General features: G+C 38.0%; 1 long non-coding RNA gene across 1 annotated transcript; it reads left to right on the forward strand.

Moving 5' to 3' along the window:
- The first annotated feature begins 5,905 nt into the window (after positions 1–5,905).
- Positions 5,906–20,519, forward strand: LOC114232397 (uncharacterized). The gene is made up of 4 exons (XR_003618454.2): positions 5,906–5,984; positions 7,911–7,962; positions 20,293–20,388; positions 20,474–20,519. It is a non-coding gene; the product is annotated as an uncharacterized LOC114232397 (long non-coding RNA).
- Positions 20,520–22,398: the final 1,879 nt, after the last annotated feature.

Here is a 22,398-nt window from a genome sequence, read left to right on the forward strand (position 1 = left end):
ATGCAGGGTGGGTTTCAGAGTCTGTGGACCAGAGATATTGGTGATACAGAAATGCTTTATAAAAAAAGTTATTCAACCATCCTACAGCTATCTATCTATGTTATCAGTTCCACATATACAAAAATGATATGGAATAATGTTATCTTTATCAAATCTAATAAAGACCTGCAGAAATCTGAATTATCTTCTGTCCTGGCAATCATTACAGTTAACGCCTTTCCTTCTCATCACCATTCTTCCCAAAACTATACACACACCCATAATACATATTGTATTATTTTGATACAGACCATCAGAGTTTTATGATATACTGTCATTGAATTATAAGATTTTTTTAAATGTAATGTTTTTCAGCTAAAATAAAAGCAAGGTATAGATGTACCAATGTAATTAATATTTATGAAATATAATTTTACAATAAAGCTTTTAAAATATTATAAGTATATCTTTTCTATTTTCTTTTGGCATAGTTAGGTGGGAAAATTACTGTTCTGAGCATCTTAATTAAAATAGAATTATAATGTCAGCAAAACAAATCATTTGACGTATTAATGTTGAAATTACATTTAAAAGTTTACTCTCCATTAGTGTTCCTGATAGTACTAAGCCATCTGTACTTGTAAAAATAATAATAAACAATGAATTTTTATGCCATATATACTTTTCTGTGTAATAGTAATTAAGCAATAATCCCAAAGCAATCACTTCACTGTGATAATTGCTTGATAATCAATTATTTGTAATATCAACAATAGTTTTTTTCTTCTTTTTAAAAAATCCTCACCTGATGATATGTTTTCATTAATTTTTAGAGACTGAGGAAGGAAGAGAGAGAAATACCAATGCAAGAGAGAAACGTGGATCAGTTGCCTCCCTTATGCACCCTGACTGAGAATTGCCCCCAAAACACAGGTATGTGCCCTGACCAGGAATGGAACCCAAAAACTTTTTGGTATATGGCACAACACTCCTCTCAACTGAGCCATTGGCCTGGGCAGTTTTCTTTACTTTCTTTATCTTTAAAATTTGCTGGTAGCCATAGCAGTCTCAGCAGCTATGCTGGAAAACTAGTAATTCTGTTGTGTTAATGACAGATTTTCCATGAACCAAAATTCTAGTTATGGTCCATTAGAATTGTAATAGGTTACAGTATTTTCAAAATTGAGGCTGTTATAAATATCTCACTCACTTTATTATTACAAGTAAGTGGCTTTAATAAAACTTCTAGCGAAATGTAAAATGTGAAGGGGCTGATATTACAAAGCACAACATAAACGTGAAGATAGCAGAGAGCTTCATGTTCTAAGTAAGAATAGGTTGATAGAAAACTAAGTTTGATTTGGGGGAGAAAACATAAATATAACCACTTATCTGCAGTTACATACTTTTCCCAAACATATCACTACGCATTATCGCTTTACACAGCTTACTAAGCCATTTCAAAAAATTATGTATTATATTAGGGTGTGGCATTTCTAACAACAAAGAGGTGACTAAGTCATACGTAGTTAAGCAATAAAACAACTCAATATATTTATGATTCATGCCAAGTATTTCGTTTTAGTTTTAATACACCAAAAAATGAATTGTGTTAAAACAATTATTTATAATTTCATATCCAAGGAACAAAGAACTTGGTTTGATCTCTTTACTCTGGATTCCTCAAATGACAAAGATATACACACCGGGATACATTCAACTGCCTCTAGATTAGTGGTTCCCAATTTGGGGCAATTTTGCCCCCTGGGAGAACATTGGACAATGTCTAGGAGACACATTTTCAGTTGTCACAGATGGGGAAGGGTGCTCCTGGCCTCTCCTGGGTGCTGGGAGGCACTCCCCAGTGCCCATGACATCCCCATGCCAGAGAAGGATCCAGGCCAAGACGCCTATAGTGCTGAGGCGGAGAACCTTGGGTAGATGACCTGTTTTGCAGTTAAATAATTTACGAAGGAACTCAAGTATTTAAACTTTGAAAGTTTCAAAGTAGAATTAAAAGCTCTACCAAACTTTATTTCCCCTCCTTTTCTACCAGAGAAAATAGAAAGTATCACAGAAACTAAAACTTCCCCAAGATCTGGTACTAACCTGCTAAGCATCAAAAGAAAAAGGTTTATTGAAGTAAACTAGGTAGCTCAAAATATGGTCATGAGGGCTGCTTTAAGAGGATGGTGTACACATGCTATAAACCACATCACAGAAATGGTCTAGTGCAGAAACTTCACTTCTACTGTTGCCATCAGTGCCAAGCATATCTGGTGCCAGGGGTCCAGCCTTTATCATCATCCAGAGAAAGAAGGGCTGTGCAGAGCCTTTTACTCCCTTTTCAAGCTTGACAATCACAGGTAGATCTTATGGAGGACTCATAGCATGCACAGGTCCCACTGTTTCCAGGGTGACTGCAGAAGAAAAATGTCTACTTCCAGAAGATAGGGCTCAGAATATGGAAATCCATGGAAACCTATGGAGTTGTGAAGAGTTGACTTGTGGCCACAAATAACATTTGTGATCTTGAGACCAGAATTGCCATTTGTTTTTAGAAGCAATAGGTCTAGAAACATTGAATCTTGTATTTTAGGGTTGGATGAGATATATCTATTCTAAATATACTTTCTCACCACCCTAATCCTCACCTCCATCTATGTTCAGTTTTTCTCTTATTTTTTTCTCCTTCCCTGCAACCTTCCTTCCTTCCTTCCTTCTCTTCCTTCCTTCCTTCCTTCCATCAATCAACAAACATCCATTGAACGTCTATTGAAAGGTACTGTTCTAGAGGACACTGCTGTGAACAGGCAAAATCCATGCTTTTATATTTATACTAGTAGCCCTGTGCACGAATCCGTGTGCCAGTAGGTAGCTGCCGCCCTCCTGTAGCTCTCTGCCTACTGCCCCACCCTCCTGTAGATTCCCCTGCCCCCGCTCATAGCTTGCTGCCCTGCCCACTCCTGTAGCTCTCTGCCGCCTGCTTGTAGTTCGCTGCCCCACCCTCCTGCTGATCCGTGATCTGGTCATTACACAGTCAGTTGTTATGCCTCACGACGTAACAGATAATTAGCATATCCCTCTCTTATTATTTAGGAAGGATTTGGGGAGAGAAATAAAAAATAAGTAAGTAAATTTGATAAGTATCCCTGACTGTCCAAACATGGAAACTGTCTTATTCAGATACATATTTGGATAAATTTCTTATTCAAATTTGTGTTACCTGCTATTTGAAATTCAGGCACCAAATAAATTAAAATAATGCATTATCTCCTGTATTCAAACACAGCACCCCAACTCAGGAATTAGTAGAACTAAGAAATGAAGGGAATTTTTATACAACTTGTCAAGTGGCAATAAATGCCTGGGAGAAATGTAAGCAGAGAGAGTGACAGTGAAACTCCCAAGGGGGAAGGAATTGCAATGTTAAATAGTGGTGAGAACCACACTTGAAAGTGATATTTGGGAGAAGTTCTGATCGGAGAGAAGCAAGTGCAAAAGCTTTGGGAAGGAGCCTACTGTGATTTATTTGTGTGGTTAATGTTGGTGATTAGTATAATAAAACTCTGAGGCATCATGTCATTTTTTTGAGTACTAAAGTAGTTCAGTGTTGTTGAACCATATAGTGCTGTGTGTGTGTTTCTGTGTGTGTGCGCGTGTACTGTGCATGGCAGTTTTGTGTGTGTTATATTAGTTGTATTTTATGCATAAATAATATTGCCAAAGATATGTATACTAGTATATATATATATATATATATATATATATATATATGGAATAAAAGTATGTCAAATCCAACTCAATATTCACTTTCTTGCATAAAAGACTGTTCTCTTATTCAGCTCTCATTAAACATCTTCTCATAAATCTAGTCATATTTATAGTCCATAAAGTGCTTCACTATCTACTAAATTATATTATTCCTTAATTACTTCTTGACCATAAATCTTCTCATCCAGGTTTTAAGTTCTTTCATAAAAGTAGTATACTGTCATATTTTTTGTATCTTTCACAGCTGAGCCCTCACTGAGAGAGGGAGAGGCTATTTCTTCTGAGGGTCAGTTTGGGGCCTGACAGGCTATAGATCAATGAAGGATTTCATGGTCACCATTCAAGTTTGTATGCAGCATACCATAGTCAAATAAGACATATAAGTATTTTAGAAAAAGAGGACAGCAATTTTACTGTTGGCCCTCTCCATCTTAAAATAATTGAGAAATTAGGTGAAAAGTCAGAGGTTTTAGTTGCTTTTGTAAAATTGATATAAAACCCTGCTTGTAGGGTCAATATTAAAGACACAGTGGTGGCTGCTATGATTCTGTCAATTGCTCTCTCTGGTAGCTTCAAACTGACCTCGATTATGATTTGCCATGTGCCCCACATCCTAGGTCTGGTTTACATTACACTAACTTAAGGGGAGGTTGGGCAAACACTTGGATAATATAATCAATAGAAATAGTCAATACAGTCACCTCTTGGTAATGTTTTCTGAAAATGTCACTTGTTCTTAGCCGGAGAAAATGATCAGGGCTTTACCACATTGCCTGACATAGTTTGGAAGAAAAAGGTATAGGTGTAGACACAGCATTCACAGAGCGATCAATCACACACTCACTGGAAGGACCGTGGTGAGATATGTCATGAAGGTCTGAATATCTCAAGAGACAAGTGGATTCCCATCATTTCCCTGCTCCCTAGCACTGCTCTCTGAAGAGCTAACATTTGTCTTGTCTGCTTTGAATTGTGCTCAGTAGGAGATCTCATTGAAGGAACAGGCAAACAGCACAATTCCCCCTGATAAGGTAAATATTGTGTTGAGATAATTGTTAACTTTGGACAAAGCTCCACTGTAGGGCATGTTTAACTGCCAGTCAAAATTGCACACATCTCTCTCATTAAGCAAACCTCTCCTTCCCCACAACAAGGGCCTGTTGAGAGCAAAACAAGTAGAAATGAGACCAGATTCTATATTAGAAAAAAGTTCTAGATCATCTTCAGGATAAAGTGTGGGCAATTCCCCCACATCAGCACCAAAAATATTTCCAGTGTTTTAAGGAATACTTAAGGAATAACTACAGCCATGAATAGAGGACTTAGGGTACCAGGGCTGGCATGTACAAGTGTCTTACATTTTATTCTTATTTTATAACAGTCACAAATACGAAACCCCCAAGGGGCCAAGTGCCCCTTCCTCTAAGAATCCTGCCATGACATTGCAGACCTGAAGTACTTCACCCCTCCTGGCACCTTCTATGGCTCTTCTCACCTTCCTAGACCTCTGAAGGTGTTTGTTACTGCACTTCCACCCTGAACTGCAATTGAAAATTGAGGTGACAAGTGACTGTGCCTTTTTAGGGTCAGATGCCACTTAAAGAGTCTGCCTAGAGATTCTTTTACTAGAATCGCTCCTTATATAGTGAACTAGTGGCCCAGTGCATGAATTCGTACACATTGAAAGGAAATTAATTAGAAGAAATATTTTAATATCGCTATTCGCCCCTTCTCTATAATAGAAGTGTCAGAGATGAAAGGAAATTAGTATAATGTGCATGAAAATAATATATAAATTGATTAATAAATAAACAATAACAACAAATATTTTCCATGAAATTTTTACTGTCAGAATCTTCATTTATCATTAATTTTAAAAAATATGCTGGGTATTCTGGAAAATTTATATATCATTTGGAAAAATGTTGCCTTTGCTACAACATCAAGTAAAATTTCCATCAGATGGTTTTTCATCAGAGAAATTCAGGGATAGGCAAAATTGATATGTGACAGTCATTCCACCACAACTGTGTTCGATAATTGCATCCTCATTTACCTCATTTTCATTATGAAGGCAGTTCCTACCAGTATTGGTAGTACTTGTTGCTGACTGTTCTTCAGACATATTCTGTCAACGATGTCACTTTCTTTTAGCTTCAGAGGAACATTGTGCCAATAGTTGATCTTCAGATACATTCTGTCAATGATACCAGCTTCTTTCGACTTCAGAGGTACGTTGTGGCAATAGTTAATCTTCAGACATATTCTGTCGACAATTTTAGCTTCATAATGTCAACAAAAGTGTGACATCATTACCCAGTGCCCGCAGCCACCCTTTGCGGGCTGTGGGCCACATTTTGTGCCATGGCAGTGGTGGGCTGTCACTCAGGGGTAGTGGCGAGGCCTGTGTCCCACTTGGGGGAAGCCAAGTGTTGCTTGATCAGTGCCAAGTCCGCGGTGCCATTTCTCTGTGCATGTCAGGGCAGCTCCTGCATTGAGCATCTGCCCCCTGGTGGTCAGTGTGTGTCATAGTGACCGGTCAGACAGTGGGAAGGACACTTAGCACATTAGTCTTTTATATATGTAGATAGAGTTATATATCACATGGCCCCATTATTATGAAAATAAGACCCCAGGCTCAGAGATTTGGATCATGCCTTTCGTTGTTTACTTAGCTGCATGCTGAAAACCTGAGGGAGGCTGGCTGACAGCCACCAGTAGGAGATTCTCACACCTAAACTCCTCATTTCTTAACTCATTGGGTTTTCAAGTTTTCTTTATGCCTCATTAAAGCCTAAGACTTTACCGCCCACCCCCAGCCATTGTCCTTATGGAAATTACTGTGGGATCACATAGCAGGAAGACCCTTATGCTCAAAAATAACCAAAGATTGATAATATTCATTTAACAAGTGATTGCAGTGTTCAGTTTGAAACACAGAAAAAAACCCTATAAGTAAAATGAAATCCACATTTTAAAAGAAGTTCAAATATACATTTTGAAAACAAGCATAATACAATAAACTAGGTAAGGTATATGTCTGAAAGGAGATGTAGAAATGCATTTTCAAAGAAAATGTATTTGTTCAATAGAACAAAGAGGAGTATGAGGTTGAGGGAGTAAAATAATGAAGAGTTGTTGCTATTTGAAAAATTGCACACCCCTGATTGCTTTGAGAGAGGGAGTATCTCTCTTTCTTTCTGAACAATAAAGCTATATAATCCTGGAATTCTCAGGACATGTTTTCTGCTGTAAGAAAGCCAGACATGCAATAATAAAGCTGACATGCAAAACAGAAACTTCAGGACTTTGAGCTTTTGAATCCAGCTATTCCTGAAGACTTTTCAGTGATATAAATAGAATATTTTTGTTTGTTTGTTTATGTCAGCTTTTTAAATTGATTTGTTGTTGTGTTTTTTTTGGGGGGTGGCCTGGTTGGGGAGAGAAACATTGATTTGTTGTTCCACTAATTTATGCATTCATTGGTTGATTCCTGTATGATACCTGACCAGGTATTGAACACTTTTTTTTGAAATTGCATTTCTACATCCCCTTTCATGCCTTGGTATATCAGGATGCTACTTAACTAACTACCCAGCCAGGGCTTTGCTTAAGTCAGTTTGAGTTGTGTTTATTGATGACAGTCTATTTAATCTTTGTTACCCAAAGACTAATAAGAGTCTGGCACATTATGAGTGCTGAAAATATATGCCATATATATAAATTAATTAATTAATTGGATTTGCCTCTAGAGTCAGCCACCTATATCACTTTAGTTGGTGCAATGTTTCCTTGATTCAAAATAAATGAAAATTGAATAGGAAATGACATTTTGGAGGAAATGATATCTTTCCCATTTCTTTTCCATATATAAAAATAATAAATGAAATGTGCAATTATACCTATCTTTACTCCAAAACAAGAGAAAATTTCCATGGATCAAGAATAGAGAGAAGTAAGCTCTGAAATCATGTTATTTATGGAAGCAAGGCCTATATATGCACACCGGAAGCTGGGACCTCAATGCCATGAAAGAATTGGTGATAAGCATTGTCAAACAGTAAAAACAAGCTTTGTGTGAAACCAAGGAGTGGGAAATAACCCATATGAAATGAATTGAGGCTGAAAAAACTCTGTCTCTCTCTTTGATATTGCAGATGGACAAATAAGAGACAACTTTGCAAGAATGGAAACTAGATGGCATTGCAGGTAGGTGTGGAAACCTACAATCTGGTTGAGAATTCCTAAAATAAGACAAGCTTCAGGGTGTAGAATGGCAGCAGGCTGAGGAGAAAAAAACATGAACATGAAAATCTGCTGTGTAAAAGGAACTCTTCAACAAAATTCACAGAGTACAAGGAATCCCATTGTCATGAAAGTTGGTAATCAAATTTGATAACTGGGAGAATTCGTACCAAAGAAAATAGAAATAATTAACCTAAAATTAATCTAAAATAAGTGTATAAAATGCTATAAAAGACATGGGAGGGAATAGTACTGCTAAAACAAGAAGAGGACATTATTAAATAAAAATAGACATAAAAAATAACTGATTGGAAATGAAATACAGTCATTGATATCAAAATTCTACTAGAGGAGGTAAATAGTAGAGTAGACACTGCTGAAAAGAGAATTGGTAAAATGGATACTATAATAGAAAATTTCATCCAAAACACAGCACAGATTGTTTTGTTAAAATCATGTAGAATATATTTAAAAAGTCTAGAATAAACTACAAATGGAGATTTAGAGAATATGGGGATAAGGAAATATTTGAAGGAATAATAGAAAAAGCTTGCAGACTTGAAGAAAGATAAATCATCATATTGAAAAACTGAAAAGTATCAAGAAATATATATTTTATAAAGAAAGTAAATATTTATAAAATGGACATAGCTTTTAAGTAGCTATATGTAAACCAGAGAAGATTAATTTCAATATGGTGATTAAGGTCTCTTCCTCTACTAAATAAAATATGAAAACAATGAAATACCACCTTTCTGTCACAGTAGCAGAGATTAGTACCATGATCAAGTACTAGAAGGATGCAAAGGATGTCAATTCCTATCAGATCCTTATTCAACTCACCTCTTTGGCCTGTGCATACCTTGGGAAATGATAGCAGGGCATTATAAAATTCATCAAATGGTGACTCCAACCACAATTGCTATTCCAAATGTGGTTTCATTCCACTTCCTGGGCACCTAGCATATAGTGACTAATATGATGATGCATTTTTTTTCTAGACCTGTTAATAAGGACCACCAGAGGCTGATGCTGCTTTCAGCTGGTAGGGCCAGCAATCTGCCTATCCTTTCATATCTCAGGGTTACATTATATTCTGGTCAGTAGAGTCATAGTTCATGTTTCAGCATGACTTCTGATTAGGAAACTCATATTACCACAAGCAAAGTATAGCAATTTTCTCTTGCTCATGGAATTCACTTATCAAATACCTCATCACCTTGAATCAGCTGACCTGATAAGGCAGTTTAATAGCTTGTTGAAAGGTTAGTTATGGTGCAACTGGGTGACCACACAGTGTGTCGCTGGGCTCCTGTCTTACAGGATGTGATAATATGTTCTCTCAGTTGTCAACCAAGATATGGTCATGTTTCTCTGTTAGCCAGGATCAGGTCTGGGGGTCTGGGAATCAGGGTAGACTTGAATCCCTAATTCCCTTCCCCTCTATTACCCTACTGCTAAAATTATAATGTCTTGTCTTTGCAGTTTTGGACTCTAATTATTTATAGATCTTAGTTTGCAAGGAAGAAATGCCTCCTCTAGGGCCCACAATGGTTCCATTAAATGAAAGTTGAGACTGTCTCTTGACCACTTTTGCTTCTCATGCCAGTGAACCAATGCCAGTCAAAGGAGGATATTACTGTACTGGCTGGGATAATCAATCTTGATTATTAAAGGGAAAGTGGGTTGCTTCTACACAGTAGAAGCAGGGAATAGTGTGTCTGGTATATTTCTTAATTCTCCCATGTCCAGTGGTAAAAGTTTATGAAAAACTACAAGCATACGATTCAGGTAAGACTGCTATGTCCCAGACTCTGTAGGAAAAAAATGTTCAGTTCATCCACCAGATGAGTCATGGTTCTTGCTGAGAACTGTACATTGGAAATGAGGCTTTAGATCCCAACACAGCTGGGTTCTGGGTCTTGGGAGCACCTCTTGAGTAGCCCCTCCCTGTGTGGTGGGATCCACGGTATACAGATCTTCAAGGAGAACCCTCAGCATCTGTTTAGGATCTTCCTGGGGAGTCATTAAAGGCATGTTTGTGATTTGAGCCTCTTATTAGGAGATAATAATACTGATGATGCTAAAGTCAGAAATGACCATATGTGCAATTTTCCCTTGGGTCTCTAGCCTGCCAGTCTACCATGTAGATTCTGGATGTGTTCCTCCACAATCCTGTGAGCTAATCCCTTAAAATAAATCTCTCCCCCCACCCCTTTCTAAGTAAACCAAATGGCTATTTTGTTATTTTAAAGTTCATACTGAATAATAACAATTGGGATGCTTCTTGAATACCAAGGGAGCATATTGATACATATTAATTTCTTGGTAGTACAGTGAATAGGTTGTTCATGTGGAATGCAAAAACTTCTGGCTAATTTGGAAAGATATCTAGTACATTTGGGGAAATAATATATTAAATCAGCTTTTTAGAGTCATGTAAAATCAAGAAGCCATACGAGTGGAGAAATTTTTCATTTTGTGGTTTTCCTTTTTTTCTAGCTACTGTAGGCAACCAGAATCTTTATTTGCTCTTCATAACTATCATTATAGAAGGCATTTGGGATGACTAGACAGAGGCAGTCAAGATGATAAAAAGAAGCTATCCTATGTACTATTTTACTAATGGCTAATACAAAATAAATGGAAAAAACAAAACTCTCTTCCATTTTGTAGAAGGCAGTGTTCTGAAAGTAGGGTGCAATTTCAGGTGGAAAATAAAAGGCACAAATGCATTCCATGGCAGAACACCATGGTGTGTCTCAACAGAAGCGCCAAAAACGCATCTACTGTCATGTAGGGTTACCCTGGTGCATTGACTTGTAGCCATTAATGCTTCATTCATTGCTAGACATAAGAAGGAGTTGGAGGAGAATGAGGAGGATGAGGCGGCAGCAGCGGCAGGTAGAGGAGGAGGAGGAGAAGGAGGAAGAGGAGGAGGAGGAAGAGGAGAGTATTCATCATATTCATTAGTTCATCAGTTCTATTTCAATGTATTAGGTAACTATGCACTTAGTACACTAATTCTTACAAAAGCTGAAAAGTTTTGTCTATGGCTGAAGTGGGAGGAATACCAAAATTATCTAAAATGTTTTCAAATGTTTCTCTACCCAGATTCAGACATCATCACTGGAAATAATTGTATGAGTTCTAGTGAGAGGCAAGACAATAATGAAAATTTGTTAATGATAAATGAGTGTTTTACTCTTTGGTTATGTTGAAATATAGAAAAAAATACTATACTGAATCAGGAATATTTGACAAGCAAGAGGAAATTATAATACTTTGTCATCCCCTAATTAGTCAGTTGTGTGTATGTGGCTAAAATTGGGGTACTTCTGAACTGCATATTCTGTTAATAGAAGGTAAAAAATTCAACTTCCTACACATTTTAAACTATTATCTCTTTAAATAATAGAAACTGGTTCTAGGCTATATAAATAGCTCAACTGACCAAAATTATCATCCCATAAATGTCAATGCCCCACTGAGCTTGGAGCAGGGTGTGCTCAGCTTCTGCTGATCTGCTTGCATAAAGTCAGTCCAAAGGAATACAGCATTTGGCAGACAGAGCACAGATATGGCAGTCTGCAGAATGGCCTCTGGATGTATGGCCATGATTTCTCCCAAAAGCTGCCTGGCTCATACTTATTTGGGTTGCACTTCTGTATCACTAAACATCATTTTAAGTTGTAACGTATTGTGGCTAGAAGAATATGGTATATTCTCAACCTCACCTCTGGTTAGTCAACTAGAGACTCAGTAAAGACACTAGTTTTCTCCTTTTTAGAGAATTGAATGCCAATTGTTATCGTTCACACAAATGAATATTGTTTTCTCACTTTCAGCTGTTTCCTTCACTTCCAAAATGTAACAGAAGCTTGAAAAGTAATTTCCTTCTCCAAATAAACCAAAACTGTATGTAAAACTCAACTATTCAGAGATGGAAATTGAAAACAATTTTTATTTTCCACGTTGGTTCAGTGCAAAGGATTGATTTTTTTCTCCTTTCTCCTGCCCTAATCATTTTTAAGACCTTTATCTGGGTTTATTTCTATTTTGTAGATAATAAGTTTTGATGAGCAAGTCTTTTTAGAGGGTAACAAAGATGCCTCCCACATTTCACAAGCATTAATTTTGTTTCTCAAATGAATTGGTCAAATGGAAGCTGATAATTAGCTAGACATTTCCTACTTTGAGAGGGAGCTGGGGTTGGGCTGCATTCTCTCCTTCGTGGAATTTGAAGCTTAGGCAAACAGCACCCGGACATGGAGCCTGCCATCCCACAGGTGAATCCTCAGAGCACAGCTTGGCCTCTTATCCTCCACTGTAGAATTTTCTCCATTGTAGAAGCTTTGTCGTATGGGATTATCTGGGGAGAAAATGAAACTAGACATATGCCCCTGCAAATTAGACTAAGATAATTGTACTCTATGGAGGCTGCTCTGTTTTGCTCCCACTATGGCACGGCTGAGTGGGTCATGATTTCCATTTTGGCTACAGTTTGAAAGTGCCCATTACTGATCTCTAAAGTCAATTAGACAGAATGACTTCAGAGAAAATAATCTTCCATGGATTGTCACTAACAAGAATAGTCACAGGAGCTATTATTTATGATAACTGCTTGGGGTAAGTCTACACTCATTCAAGGCTTTGGAAAGAACATTAAATTCCCATACCCAGGACTATAGTTTGGACTTTTACTAAAACCTCTTGCAGAAGTCAGATCTTATAGTCTATTAAGAATTCTCCACTTATTTGTAAATTTATGGGATACGTCCAACATTCTTGGCGAAAGAAAAAAAATAATGTTGCTTGAATGTTAGGCATATAGGTGCACTTTCAAATTCAGAAATATGGTAAGATAATGTAGGTTTTGGTTCCATATTTGTATATTTAAGAGGAACCAATTATGTCTCTCTTTTAGAGCAATTGGTCAATTTAGCACATTCCTCTTCCCATTGTCTATAATAAGCCATTTTTAATATAATATAATTTGGATAAACTTTTCTTCTCCTTACCCAGTCACACCCTCACCCACCATTATCTCTGACTTAAATTTCCCGAAGAGAGGCGATATTAGTAGTTAGAGCTGGGTAACTACAGAAACTCCTCCACTGGTTCGGTATCTAGATGGGGCTCTGTTTCTCAAATCTAAGAAGTATTAGGTCTCCACACAGGTCCTTAAAAGAGTACCTGATTGTATTCAAGTGGACCTGGATTCCAAACTTACCCCTGCTGTTGACCTGAACATGCCTGCTCTTCCTGAGGCTCAGTTTCCTTATCTATAAAATGGGAATCAATATTTCTATCTCACAGAAGGTTCACTGACTCATGCCAAGCTCCTAACTCACCTAGCCTAGCATATAGGAAACACTCAGAAAATTATGACATCAGGACATCTGGTTGAATCCCATATTAAATGTACAAGTCTTATCCTAATTCAAAACACTTCTTCCTCCAAACTTGTTATTCAGAGAACCAGCTGTGGTGGTGAATCAGCCTTATAGAAAGAAGCAGCAGGGCAGAGGACACTAGGTGTATATTTATCACCACGTGGTCCTTTTTTCAGCACAGATCAGAAACCATAGAATCTACAGAGTCCAGAGCATGGGCTGGTTTAGAATCTGACAATCTGTCGAAACTCTTACAGACCTTTGAAATCAAAGTCCACCAGTCTTCCTAAGGTCTCTTCTGCATCTGTTACCATGTGACACTGTCTTGAGGAAAAATTAACTGTGAAAATTAAGAAAACACAGCTTGAACTGGATGTTCTCTTCTCGACATTAGTTTTAAACTAAAGAGCTTCATTAGTATTCAGATTTTTAGAGTAGTAGCAAATGTCAAAATCCTGGTGGAAATAAAAAGGCAGGAATGTATACCAAAAGAAGAGATGAGAGCAGAGATACTAATAGTGCCCTAGACTTCACAGGACTGGAATAGCTCATCACTGGCATGAATATATGCAAAGGCAATATGACCTCATGGAGTTTATGTCAGGATACTTTCCATTTGGCTGCAGTAGCAAACAACCTGGGGGTCTCTGAGACTTCACAACTGCAGGGTTTATTTCTCACTCTTCTTGCCTATCGCCCACCATCTGGGGCCTGTCCTCTCATACCAGCATAATTCTCATTCCGCAACTGAGACTCTAAAAATAAAATAAAAAATCATTGCTTACAAAGGTGACAGAAGGAAAGGGCCATTCTTCAGGATTTTCATAACAGCAATCAAATGGCCAATCCGACAAGGACAAGGGCACATAGAGCATAATTCACCTTCACATGGCCCAAATGCCATGGCAAGACCAGAAAATGTGATGCTTCCCAGGTATCCAGAAGTGGGGAACTAGGAAGTTATGGTAAACAGTACAAATGAGGCTGCACTATTTTTATTATGTTTATGCTAGCCTTAAACCCGAGACCAGAGGCCAATGAGTAAAATAGGAACAAGAGCAGAGATCATGGCAGGAAAACCAAATGTCTGCCAGTTTTTGGTTAAGACTTGAGCAATGAAAATGCAAAGCCTCAGTGTATGGGCATCATAGGAAAGATCCACAGGTTCTACCATTGTAGATGGATGGTTCCTTCATTCTGGAGATGGTGCTAGCGGAGCAGCACTGGGAGAACAAAATGACCCCAGTGCCTTGGATGCATTAGAGATATTTTGGTCCTGGACAGATGTTATAACAACAAAACTGCGCTGATAATGGTTTACTTAGAGCCTCTGAATCACCTCAGTGTGGCTCCAACTACTGCAAGCCTTGTCACTCACTGGGCATGGTCCAGAGTTGATCAGAAATTGAAGGCAAAGAAGCTCAAGAACTGCCTATCAGACCCCTCAGGAAAGTATATCTTCAGGAAACGTCACACCTTCATACCAGTGTGACTGTGTCACTGTTAACCAACTACAAAAATGCAATCATTTGATTTGGAGATTCTGCAATTTAAAATCATTGAGTTGCAAAATTATACCACCAGCCTACCATGTGTACCATTAAATTGTAAAGTTGTTTTGTGCTGTGCATTAAGATGTGTATTTTTGTGTAAATACACTCTGGTACTGAGGTTCTCAAAGCCCGGTTCCTAAACAATAACATCGGTACTGCTCAGAAACTTGCTAGAAAAGCAAATTACTAAGTCCCAATTAGAAACTTGAAGGGGTAGGCTGAGCAATCTGTGATTTAACAAGCTTTCCAGATGATTCTGATGCACCCTGAATTGTGAGAACCACTCCACAGAACACATTATTTTAGTATTAATAGAGATTTTGGGTTTGTCTAGTATAGTAGTTCTAAATCCTGGGTGCAGTTGGAAATATCTAGAGAGCCTATAGAAAAATGCGAACGCTTGGGTCTCACGCCCAGAGATTTTAATTCAATTTGTCTGGGATTGGATTCCAACATCTTGTTTTTAAAAATACTTCCCAAAGCTTTAGCTGGTTTGGCTCAGTGGATAGAGTATTGACCTGTGGACTGAAGGGTCCCTGGTTTGATTCCGGTCAAAGGGCACATGCCTGGGTTGCGGGCTCAGGTAGCTGATCCATGATTCTCCCTCATCATTGATGTTTCTGTCTCTCTCTCTTCCTCTCCCTCTCCCTTTTTCTCTGAAATCAATAAAAAATATATTTAAAAAATACTTCCCATATGATTCTAAGTACAGAAGAGATGGAAAATCACCAATGCCCAGTCCTTCATTTTACAGATACACAAGAGGGTCCCTGAGAGGCTGAGCAGCCCAGAGCCCACAGCTAGTTAGCTCTTAAGCAAGCACAGTGAACTATCCATCTATGTAGCCTTTAGAAAACAATGTGTGCCATATTATCAATGCCGACGTTCAAGATTCATAATCTGTTTTGACCTGAATGAGTCATAAGCTCTCATCTCTGTTATTGCTTCAAATCTTAATTAACAATCACTTTGCTTTCGCAATGATCCTAGATTTTTTTTAATGTACCAAATTGTTCATCCTGCAAGATGACAAGCTGTTGACGTAATAGTGATGTAAGCCACAAACAGGTAATCATTTTCACATTAAATTTAATCAGGTTCCTTTCCTGTTTGTGCTGGACATGACCATAATCATGGCATAAATATTATGTTTCAAAAACAGACTATTTGTGGCCTTTTAAAATCAAAGAATGGATCTGTTTCTGAACCAGATGGTTCAACCTAAAGTGTAATGTTCTTAATTTTTCTGAGTCAATTTAATTTTCCAAGAAGTACTGCCTAACTTCTTCTTTGATCCAAATAGTGGTTGTGGCCATTAGAACACTGTGTGGAGGCCACGGCATCCCTCAGCACGTCTACGTGCTCTTCACTTTTCCTGCCTCCCTCTTCCCTGGAGTCCCAGCCTGCTGCTGGCAGTTGACCAACCGGGGCTAGTTTAGCTGCTTCCTGCTGCTCACTAAAGACAGCTATGCAAAAAGGCAGATGGAAAATGAAGGCGGTGTTTTTCAGTCACTGTGTCTATTCTTCCATCTAAACACAAAAGTATAATTTCACAGATGGCATTTCTTCTCTTCGACACTTAGGACAATAGTTGTGAAGAATAGGGAACCGACTCAGCGCCTCAGAAAGACAAAAGTACAGTTCAAACACGATGATTTGATGATGTTTGCAATCAATATTTGCAAACCTGTGTTGTATTGTGGCGTTGTGTACTCTCCTCCTTCCCCAGCGGAGGAAACCACTCTGTGCTGGGAAGTTAGGTGTTCATCACACAGGATGTTTGACAGAGGCGGCTGGCCTTGCAACCTGATCTTTTCTCCATTGTCCTGTGCTCTGTAACCATCCGAGTATCATAAAACAGGCTGGAGGTTACTATAGCAACACTACCCAACCAACGTGATGAAGGAGGCTTGTGGACTGGGAAATGTTGTCATTTCAACCCCTGACTTTCAGGGTTTGGAACATGACTCTGAACCGACATATCAGAATACAAGGCATCGGTGTGTCAGAAAGGCGTGGAGCTTCGGGGGTGTTGAATTTCCTGTATACATCAGCTCTTTACTGAGGTTATAAAAGCCACTTTCCATAGCAGTCATAATTTGTAGAACAGGTGTCTGACCTCAGCTTTTAAAACCCCTTGAAAGCACAGGCTAGAGGAGTTTGGGAACAGAAAATAGAGGGGACAGCTCACGCTGAATCATGCTCATGCTACTGCAAGGATCCCTTTGAGGATGGCTTGAGGGGGTGACAGGACTGTTCCCCAATAAAGCCTGAGCCTCTTCACTCTGGCCAGGCAGTGTCACTGAAGTGAGGTGATGCCACAGCTGATCTTTTATTCTCCTCTCTTCAAGCCCACATCCCTCCTTTTTCTTTTATTTCTAACTCTCTCCTACTTTTTCTTCCTTCCTAGACTCATCAGAATCAAGTGCTTCCGATTATGTCCCTTTTATCTTTATTTATGCCTACTAATATTGACTACCTTTGGGTGTGATAGAAAGCAGGGAAAGAGCTAAAATTTGTTTCTGGTAAAAATCTTATTCAAGCATCATTCTTTTTTTTCTCCTTAACTAGTCACCTAGAATGTGTAATCCTACAGAAAATATGACAGTAATGCAAAGAACTACTAAATATCCATGGTTTCACAAGAATAGCATAAAGGCAATTTTAGGGGTAAACACTCAGTTTTATATTAGAATGCATTTAAACTGTTTTTCTGCCTGACCTTAGATTGTCTATGATATGGATCCACTGGGCAGAGAGGAATTAAGTTGTGCCTGGGATGGATTTTGCAGGAAGAGCAGGTGGTTGCCTAGGGCAGCGAAATGTTTTAGTGACTCTATTATGGGAGGGTCTGTTTGCTGTGACAGGGTAGGTGGGTTTTTCCCCATCTTGCCTAGGGCAGCACATTCCCAGCACCACCCTAGGGTGTATCAGGCAGAACATTTGAATATATTTGCATCTCTAATTGAGACTGGGATAGGGAGGGGAGAGAGGAGCATTTGCTTACTATTTTCTATGCTTCTGATGAGTATTTAACTTTCTGTCTTTATCCCCACTGTGGTTCCTGTGACATCTCAGGGCTGGGAGAGGCAGTGACAAGGCCAGGCTTTTATACAGGTGACAAGAAGGTCACATCAGCAGTGTGCCAACCCAAGCAGACCCTAGGGACAGCTGGCATTCCGGCCCACTCTCCTTTTCTTCTGTGCCCCTCTCTGGAGAGTGTGTACATAGTGGTAACAATACCGTCAACCTCCTGAAGCCGGTCCAAATCTGCACCTGGTTCCCACAGCTGCCAACACCATCTGTGCAGGTTGTCACACCAGTTCAGGTTATCTAATCCTGAGGAAGCCTCGGTGAGACAGAAAACATTTTTTGGGAGCAGACCTGAGTCTTTTGTGCCTCATAATGAACATTATTCATGTGTTTCAACTGAATCAAAGAGTCCACGAAATGCAAATAAACTGCAATGCAGTGTCACATGCCATACAAGGAACAGGATGACTCAGAAAACTGACCCTATGTTATGTGGATGGTGTGTGTAAAATTATCACTCACATGTTCCAGTTCACGATAATCATCATGAGACAGCCCGGGAGCAGGGAAACAAGCTGTCCAGAGGAAGTCTGGAGGCTTGAACATTTGCTACAACCAAATTTGAGGAAATAGCAGGGAAGGGATCTTAAATTAGCCAGGATCTTTGGAGCAGTCACTGAAGACAATTAAAGGCCAGTAGAGAAAGTCCTCCGAGCCGAGGCTCTATTGAGATAAGAGCACGGCTGGTGTACATTTGTGTCTGCAAAGGGATGCTCTGGCAGGAAAAGGGGATGATACCCCTTTCTTCATCACAGGCAGTGTAGCTACAAATAAAATTGTTTTTATCTGAGGAGACTGTGGCAAGAAGAAATTGAGAGAAAAATCAGGAGGCTGGGACAACTTATGGTACACATCTTTCTTGATGTCTTATACTGGGGGAAACATCCCATAATACTTGGAAACTATACTTTGGCGTCCTCTCCAAAGCAGTTACTATCCAAGTCAGCAAAAAATTGTTTTTCTTTCCAAAGACATGTTTATTTTTTTCCTGATTTGTGGGGGTATTTGTTTGTTTGTATGTTTGTTTTTAAGTACTTCCCAATTAACAAATCTACTCTACACATGGAGCCCAAGGGATCTATTCTTCTGTCAACATGATCACATAATTCACCATTAATGGGAGCTAAATATGCACATCAGTGGAAGAAAAGAACCCCACATAACCTAAATGAACAAGCTTCATTAATGCAACGTTATGGCCAACTTTTCCTGAGAAAAATGCATTTAAGCCTGAAGATTCAGAATAAATCTGCCAGCAGACAGTAGACACATACATAGCCAAAGGGATTTGAAAGAAAATCAGGTCAGGACTGCAGAGACCGCATTGGAGCCCAAGGCCCAGAGCTTCAAAGGAAACTTTGGGATCTTGAGTCAAATTGCAAAATGTTCTATGACTATAAGCAGGTCTCTGTGTAGAGAAGTGGTGATGAGGAGCAAACCTTGAAGACCAAAGGTAAATGCTTAACAAAGTGCTTAATTTTGCTACAATAAAAAGTAGTCAAGCCCACAACGTAAACTAACAGATTCTGTGATATAATAAGATAAGTACAAGGTCAATAACACATGGCAAAGAGCAAAAGTGTCACATTTTGGGTGTCTTTGCCTTCATTTCAGGTTGTTCATTACTATATACCTGACACATTTTAGTGGCATTTCCTAAGGCAACTGATAAAGGCTGGGATATTTCCAGATGATAAGAAAAACTGGGTTATTAGTTTTGGTGGTAAACATGTTTATGCCTATTGAGAGAGTGAAGGACAATGTAATCAAATCCTCTCAGGAAAAAGCAAATCATGGTCCATGTAGCTTTAATACACCTGTTGATTTGAAGGCAATGCAAAGTTGGCCCTGAAAATGAGCCAACTCATTGCACTAAAAGCCCAGCCAAAGATACTGAGGTGAGCCACTTGCTTAATGTGCACTCCTCTTTCTGTCTCTGTCTTTTGCAATTCCAGTTGCAGTGATTCTATTCTTAGAATTCAATTCATAAAAAGTCACACTCCTGACCATGGGATTTTTATCTTCTGTACTGACTCTTTTATCCCTGGAAAGAAGAAAAATAAGGAAACAACTCATTTTCTCCTATATTCTAACTTATATAACCTTGGTAATTCACAAGGAATAAAGAAAACACATTCAAAATAATTTGTCAAGATGTCAGTAGCTTTTACTGCTGAAAGTCTTTCTTTCATGTGAGCCTTTACTCATCATGCTCAGTAGTTCCATAAGAACATGCTGCCTTTTCCAAATAGTTTGATTTTGAAGATGGCCACACCAATTAGCTGGGCTTGTATTGTGAGAGCGCTGTTGAAATCTCCTAATGAAATTCCTGAAAATGGCGTTGAGAGGTAAGCTACCAGGAGAATAAGGGTACAGAGGTGAAGACTTCCATTCTGACTCCAACACTAATTAGTGTTTGTGTTCTTCTTGCAGGATGACTATTATTCACACATAAACCAGAGGGAAGATGGGGATCAACAAGGTCACATTTTTTCCAAAGTGTGTTCTTTGGCACACAAGTTCTGGAAGATCACTTTTGAAAATAATATTATTATTTCTTAAATTAGGAAACACTGATTATTGTGTTTTATTAATGATTTTTAGTGATCCTTTATTAATTATTTATTAATTAAAAGACCTAACAACAAGGAAAATACTAACAAGTTATAGTGGTAGACAATATAATGCAATTATATGGGAAAACTGAAATGGAAATATTCCCATGAAACTACTGAAAAAAATGAAGGAGGGGCTTGCTCTATCATATATATTAAAGCATACACTGTATCTCCTATAATTAAAACAATATAGTGCTGGCATGGCAATAGGCAAATATATCAGTGGAAAATATATGTAAAGTATAGAATTAGACAAAAGCACATATGGAAATTTAGTATATAACAAAGACAGCTTCCCAAATTATTGGACAAAAGATGGATTTATTAATAAATAGAGTTGGTACAAATGAGTGGCCATTAGGAAAAAGAAAAAATTATATTCATATCTCACATTATACTTAAGATTATATCCCAAATTGATTAAAGTACTAAAAGTAATAAAATAAATCATATATGTACCAGATGAAAAATGGGTAAATTCTCTCTAAACTTGGTGTAGAGACAAGCTTTCTAACTATGCCTCAAAATTCTTATTTATTAAAAGATTGATACATTTGGCTGTATAAAATATACAATAAATTTATATGTTAAAAACTCACCATAAACAAAGGCGATTGAAAACTGAGAGAAAGTATTCTAAACAAATAATTCAGACAAAGAGCTGATATCCCTAATACGTAAAAATCTCTTAAAAATTGAGAGACAACAGCAGCATCTGATAGATACATATGAAAATGATATGAACTGTTCTCTCTTTCATTCTCCCTCTTTATAAATCTATTTACAAGTTTGCTGATTATATTTATCTTTTCCAAAAGCCAGCTTTTATTTCAATGATGATTTTCTCTATTGTTTTTTTTTTTATTTTCTTGATATCCATTTTCTTTTTTCTTAAGGCTACTATTTTGATTTTGAATGATCTTCTTTCTATCTTCTTCAGGTAGAAGTTTAGATCACTGATTTTGAAACTTTCTTCCTTTTTAATGTAACTTTTAAAGCTAAAAATGCCCCTCTAAGCATTGCTTTAGTGGCATCTCCCAGATTTTGCTATGTTGTGATTTCCATATTTACCCACCCCCTTGATTTCAAATACTTTTATATTTATAGCACTTTTAGAAATACAGAAAAATTAGGAATATGGGAGAGAGATGCCATATACAAACACACCAAGTTTCCCTTGTTATTAACATCTACAATAGTAGGGTGCACTTGTTAATTAATGAATCAGTATGGATTCCTTATTGTTTACTAAACCCCTAGTTTATTTAGGTTTTCTTAGTTTTACTTAATGCCTTTTTCTCTTCTGGGATCTCATTCTGGATCCCACATTGCATTTAGCTGCCAATGTCTTCTCAGGCTTCTCTTGACTGTGTCAGTTTCTCAGACTTCCCTTCTATTTATTTGATGCCCACAGGGCAGACATTTTGTAGAATATCTCTGCATGGCATTTATCTGATGCTTTTCTCATGGTTAGACTGGAGTTATGGATTTTTAGGAGGATTATCCCAAAGATAAAGTATTATTTTCATCTCATTGTATCCCAGATACATACTACCAATATGACATATCACTGTTGATGTTAACATTGATCATCTGGGTCAGGTAGTGTTCATCAGGTTTCTTACCTGTAAACTGGTGAGTAACGTTCCCCCTGTTGAGGGTGAAGAATCTATAGAAATTATTTGGAATTCTTCTGCATGCGAGATTTATCTTTTTTCTCTTGTTTATTTATGCAATCAT

The sequence above is a fragment of the Eptesicus fuscus genome, chromosome 8 (genome assembly GCF_027574615.1).
Source record: "Eptesicus fuscus isolate TK198812 chromosome 8, DD_ASM_mEF_20220401, whole genome shotgun sequence".
Classification (NCBI taxonomy): domain Eukaryota; kingdom Metazoa; phylum Chordata; class Mammalia; order Chiroptera; family Vespertilionidae; genus Eptesicus; species Eptesicus fuscus.